The sequence below is a fragment of the Cupressus sempervirens genome, chromosome 1 (genome assembly GCF_028749045.1).
Source record: "Cupressus sempervirens isolate cs-2001-9-10 chromosome 1, ASM2874904v1, whole genome shotgun sequence".
NCBI classification, from domain to species: Eukaryota; Viridiplantae; Streptophyta; class Pinopsida; order Cupressales; family Cupressaceae; genus Cupressus; species Cupressus sempervirens.
In genome coordinates this window covers 129641816-129647815 of record NC_143118.1, presented here as the reverse complement: position 1 = coordinate 129647815, position 6000 = coordinate 129641816, and positions in this window count along the sequence as shown.

Genomic DNA, 6000 nt, shown 5'->3' with positions numbered 1-6000 from the left:
ATGGTTGGTTAGACCATCCAAAAACCAAAAAAAGAGACTTTAGGGTTTGACCTTACCCTACGTGCTCCTGCACCATTCTCCCCTTGCATGAAGAAGTTAAGGTACTTCTAGAGATAAGAGCTTAGTAATAATACCTAGCTTCTTGAAGTCATCTTTAGCAATCCAAGCTGCCTCACCCTCAGGCAGATCTATTCATTTTACCAAATTTTCCCAGTAGACCTTATTTCTTGTGCTCTTCTTCACCCTAGAGTCTAATATCTTTTCAACCTGTGGATGTTCCTTTTTAGGTACCTTCATGTCTACTACATCTGTGTTCAAGTCTTCTTGATACTCTATGTCATCCATCTTAGGACCTCTATATGATACTAGGTCTTTCATATTGAAGATTGGAGAAAGAGACATGTCCTTTGGTAGATCTATCTTTTAGGCATTGGTTCCACACTTTTCAAGGAGCTTGCATGGCCCAATCCTCCTCATCTACAACTTGCTAGGGATTCCCATTTTTACCCTAGCCTTATTAAGATACACCATCATCAAGTCTCCAACTTCAAACTATAACTCTCTCCTTCCTTTATCCTTGAACTTTTGATTGGCTTCCATCAAAGTTTGCTTCACCTGATCATGTACCTCCTTCATTGATTGCATAAAGTCATCAGCTTGTCCACTAATTTTGTCATGTGGAGGTGGGCCCTTGAACTCCATTATACCTCTTAGGTGAGTAACATATACCACTTGGAAAGTACTTAGCCATGTTGTCCTATTATTGCTATCATTGTATGCAAATTTAGCTTAAGGAATAACTTGTTCCCAACTTTGTTCATACTCCTTGGTGAGGCACCTTAATAGTTTTCCCAATACTATGTTTATTACTTCTATTTGACCATCAATTTAAGGATGGTAGGTAGAGCTATGTGCTAGGTTTGTTCCAAGCCTCTTCCATGGGGTCTTCCAAAAGTGCCCCATAAACTTTACATCCCTATCAACTACTATGCTCCTTGGAAATCCATGGATCCTAACCACCGCCTTGAAGAATATGTATGAAGTGACTCATCTTGTTGGACCTATCTACTACCACAAAGACACTATCCATCCATGTCCTAGTTCTTGGTAATCCCACTATAAAATCCATACTGATTCACTCCCAAGGTCTATTAGGAATAGGGAGAGGTTGGTAGGGCCTTGCATTTGATGAAGTTCCCTTTTTAGTCTGACATATGCAATATTTCTCAAAATACCTCCTAACATCTCTCTACATTTTAGGCCACTAGTAGAACCTTTTCACAAGGTCCAAGGTCTTGTTCAGACCAAAGTGCCTAGTCATGCTCCCATTATTCTTCTCTTGTATGAGATTCTCCTTCATGTATCCCCTTGGAATGCATAACTATTGACCCTTGAACAATAGTGCATTCTACAGGGTATATTCAGATAAATGACTATGGAAATGATTAGTAAAATTAGTATGTACCTTATAACCCTCTAAGAAATTAGTGTCCTCCTCATATAGATCTTTGAAGCCATCCAATATAATGCTCTACAACTTGACTTCCTACACTGTTAGCAACCTCCTACTCAAAGCATCTTCCACCTTATTATTTGTCCCCTTCTTATGCTTGATAGTGGATCTATAAGACTGTAAGAACTTCATCCATTTGATGTGTCTCAAACTTAGCTTCTATTGAGTTAATAAAACTCAACTCCTAGTTATCTTTGAAGACAAAAAACTCCTTATGCAACAAGTAGTGCCTCCACTTCTTGAGGGCTTGGACAAGTGCATAAAGCTCTAGGTCATATGTTGAATACCTTGTCTTGGCTTCATTAAGCCTTTCACTAAACAATGCTAGCGGTCTGCCCTCTTGGCTCAAAAATACCCAAATTACTATGTTATTGATATGACATTCCAGCACAAATGGCTTCTCAAAACTAGGTAGAACCAATATAGGTTGAATTTCTACCTCCTTCAATCTTTGAATTTTTACCTCCTTCAATCTCTCAAAACTCTAATCTACAGGTTTGGTCCACACAAATTTAGTCTTCATGCCTCCTTTAATCGTATCCATCATAGATGCACATATTTCACTAAACCTTCTTACAAACTTCCTATAAAACTATGTCAATCCATGAAAACTCTTGAACTCTATAGAAGATATAGGTTTAGGCCAACTCAAAATAGCTTCTATGTCATCCTTATCTATCTTAAGACTTCCTTGGGGTACTACAAACCCCAAATACACTAGTTCCTTTTTCATGAACTCACTTTTCTCCAAATTTACAAGTCAACTTCTCCTCTTGGAGCTTCCTTAATACCAACTCTAGGTGTTTCATATGTTCCTCCTTGGTCTTACTGAAAATGAGAATGCTATCTAGGTATACTACAACAAATACCCCAATGTAATCCTTCAAAACCTCATTTATGACTCTCATGAAGGTACTTGGTGCATTGGTAAGGCCAAATGGAATTGTCAACCACTCATAGAGATCCTCAATACTCTTAAATGCAGACTTCCATTCATCCCCTTCTTTCATCCTAATCTAATAATATCCACTTTTAAGATCAATTTTGGAAAAATACCTAGCTCCACCTAGACAATCCATCAAGTCTTCTATCCTAGGAATGGGAAATATGTAGCTAATTGTGATTATATTAATTTCCCTAGAATTAGTACACATTCTCTACTTAACTCCCTTTTTAGGTGCTAAGACCATTGGTCTGACACATGGACTTATGCTCTTCCTAATCAGCCCTTGATCAAGTAGCTCTTGAACTTGCCTTGCAATCTCCTTGTTCTACTTTGGGTTCATCTTGTATGCAACTTTACTTGGTAGTGATGCTCCTAGTATGAAGTCAATTTGATGACTTATGGCCCTCTTAGGTGGTAGAGTAGGTGGTGTTCCATTATAGATCATGTCTTTAAACTAGTCCAATAGTTCTTGCACTTCTGCAAGTATAAGTGCGGATGTAGATGTTTTCTCCTCCTTAGGTTTCAGCATAATACCATAACCTACTCCTTCACTCTCCTTCAAATCCTTAAGGAATTCCTTTCCACTCATGAGAAATGCTTTAGAGGTAGATTGCTCCACCTCATCTTCTTCCACTATAGACTAGATTTAATAAGTTACACCATCCTTCTTAAAGGAATACTTGTTCTCCTTTGCATGATGCATTACCTCCCTATCATATTGCCAAGGTCTTCCTAATAGCAGGTGACAAGCATTAATGGGAAGAACATGACACAAGATCATATCCTAATACTTTCAAATGGTGATGTCTACCCACACTTATTCATTCACTAGGATATTTTGTCTCACCTTGTAAGGGCACACATGTGGAATCTTGGTCAAACCAAGGTTTTGTATTGCCTCCTCTAACAAGACATTTTCAGTAGACCCTAAATCTATTATTACCTTTCATACTTTTCCCAATATCTTGCATGTGGTTCTAAACAATGCTCTCCTCTATTTTGGTTCATCTTTGACTAGTTCCATAACCAATACCCTCCTCAACATGAAGTTTTCTCCTTTCTCCACATAAAGATCCACTTAGCCTACCTTCTGATTGTCCTCTTCTTGGACATAGTTAATCTTCTTTTCCCATAAGAAGATGATGCCTTTTCTGGACATCTATAACCATGGTGTCCTAGCTTACCACAGTTGTAGCACTCCATGTTACTAAAGTGTGAATGTCTGTTGTTGTTTCCATATCTAACTCTGTTAGAGCCTCCTCTCTAACTAGTTCATTGGTCTACTCACTCCACTTAGAGTCCCCATTTCTCTTCTACTCATTACTATTGCCACTAGAGCCTCCTCTTGAACCACCTCTGAAGTCTTTACCTCTACCCCTATTCTTAGAGCTAGAGTCCCCTTTCTTCTTTAGTTTTTGCTCCACTTTCCTAGCCACTTGAAAAAAAATTTGAAGAGTGGTGATGCTAAAAAATCCTAGATCATCCTATATGGACCATTTAAGTTGATTTAAGTACCTTCCCACCTTGATTTTATTTACTTCTTGCACCCTTGACCTTAGTGCTAACTTCTAAAATTCTTCAGTACAGGCAGCCACATCAAGCTCTTTCTACCTGAGGTTTTACCTCTGCCTATGGATCTAAATCTCATAATCCTCTAGTAGATATGTCTCTTTGATCTTTTCTACCATTAATTTCCAATTAGCTATAGGCTTCTTCCCCTCACTTTCTCTTTCTTCCTGCACAAACTTCCACCATGTCAAAGCTTGACCTTTCAATTTAGACTTTGCAAATCTCACCTTTGGGCCTTTGTTTTCCCTTCATGCTCAAAGTATTTCTCAATGCTTCAAGCCACTATAAGAATATCTCTACATCCATCTTTCCATGAAATATGGACACATTCTCTAGACCCTTCCCTCTAAATGCTTTGAGGGCTTTTAGGAAAGGTTCCCACTCACCAAGTGGAGGATCTGGTATAGGGATCTCATCCTCCAAACTCACCTTCTCTTTACCCTTTCCAAAGTCTTTATCTTCCTTAGCTTGGGTTTTATCTTCTATCTCATTCAACTTCTCTTTTACCTCCTCTAGAGCCTCATCTAGAACCCTAGTCTTCTCTTCTAAGAGATTCTTTTTCTCATCCACTTCCTTTTCCAAGTTTTCATTGGTCACCATCTTGAAATATTCGCTTGACTCGGTGGAATACATTATGCTACCACAAGCCAAATCTTATGGCTCTGATAGCACTTTTATGGGATCTTCTTCAACTAAGAGCTTCTAACTCTTCCCAGGCTACTACTAGCCCACTATAGGGTCTTCTCTCCTAACCCTAACTTAGAGGATCCCTCTTCAATCCCCTTTCCACAAGAAACTCACCCACCAATTCAAAACTCCAATGCCATTCTCCTAATTTACCCCAAATTCCTTCTTTCACTTGAATTCCAAAACTCCCAAAAGAGCACCAAGTGCCTCAAAAATAAGGCAGAACACTCCTATTGAGGTTCATAATGCATATCTCATCATTCTACACCATTCTTTCAAGGTTCTTGTACCCAAATTACCAAATTGACTAGTTAGGCATTGTAGTCCTAAGAGCCCCTTTTAGGCCTCCTAGAATCAAGGAAAGAGATATAATTTTAAAGAGACCTTAATAAGGCCCCTACTATAATTTTTTTTCTGATGACCACCTCTTGAAGATTTTGTAGGTCTAGGGTTCTAGCAATGTTTGTACTATTTGGATTCAGAAAACCCTACTTTTAAGGGTTTTGATAACAATGTTGGTGTTTTCTCTCTTGCAAGCATAAGACTTGATACCCAACCTCCTCATTTTAGTTTAACTTCCCTCACACATTTCTCTTACCTTACCAATTCAAGATTTACCTATGCCAATCATCTATTCTTCACAAGAACTCTTTGCAAGCATCTCCTTGCACCTTGTCAAGCTTGTTATCTTGCATGGGGATTGCTTGTAAACACAAAAAATGACCTTCCATAACCTCCACAAACCATTTCTAAAATATTTATAGAGGCTATTTATTGGTCTCCAAGAGCCATGGTGATTATACCAAGGACACTCAAGCTATAGCCCATTTCATGATTGGTCCTCAAAATAGGACAACAAGATTAACAAAAACAAAAGATTTTCTAAACCTTATTGAATTCCTACTTGAAACCAAAAAAATTGCACACAAATTTAAGAAATGAATACAAGATTCTAATTTTTTAAAAATAGTCTTCTATTCAATTCAAAAATCCAACCAAAAACTCCAAACTTCACTCAAAATGCTTAAAACTATCTTGTTGTTAAATGTTGTCCATATATCCAAATGTTCAAACCTTGGAACTGAATTGGAAAAGTCTTAAATAGACTTCATCTTTCCTCCTAGTTTGTAGTGAAAACCATAACTACCCCAAATCATTGGTTTTCAAAACTACTTGAAAAGTTGTCAATGCATCTTTTTGACAACATTTGAAATTTTGCTCTTGGACTCTCCAAAATTGCAAAGAACATTTTCAAACCTCCTAGGATGACCTTATAACAACTAAA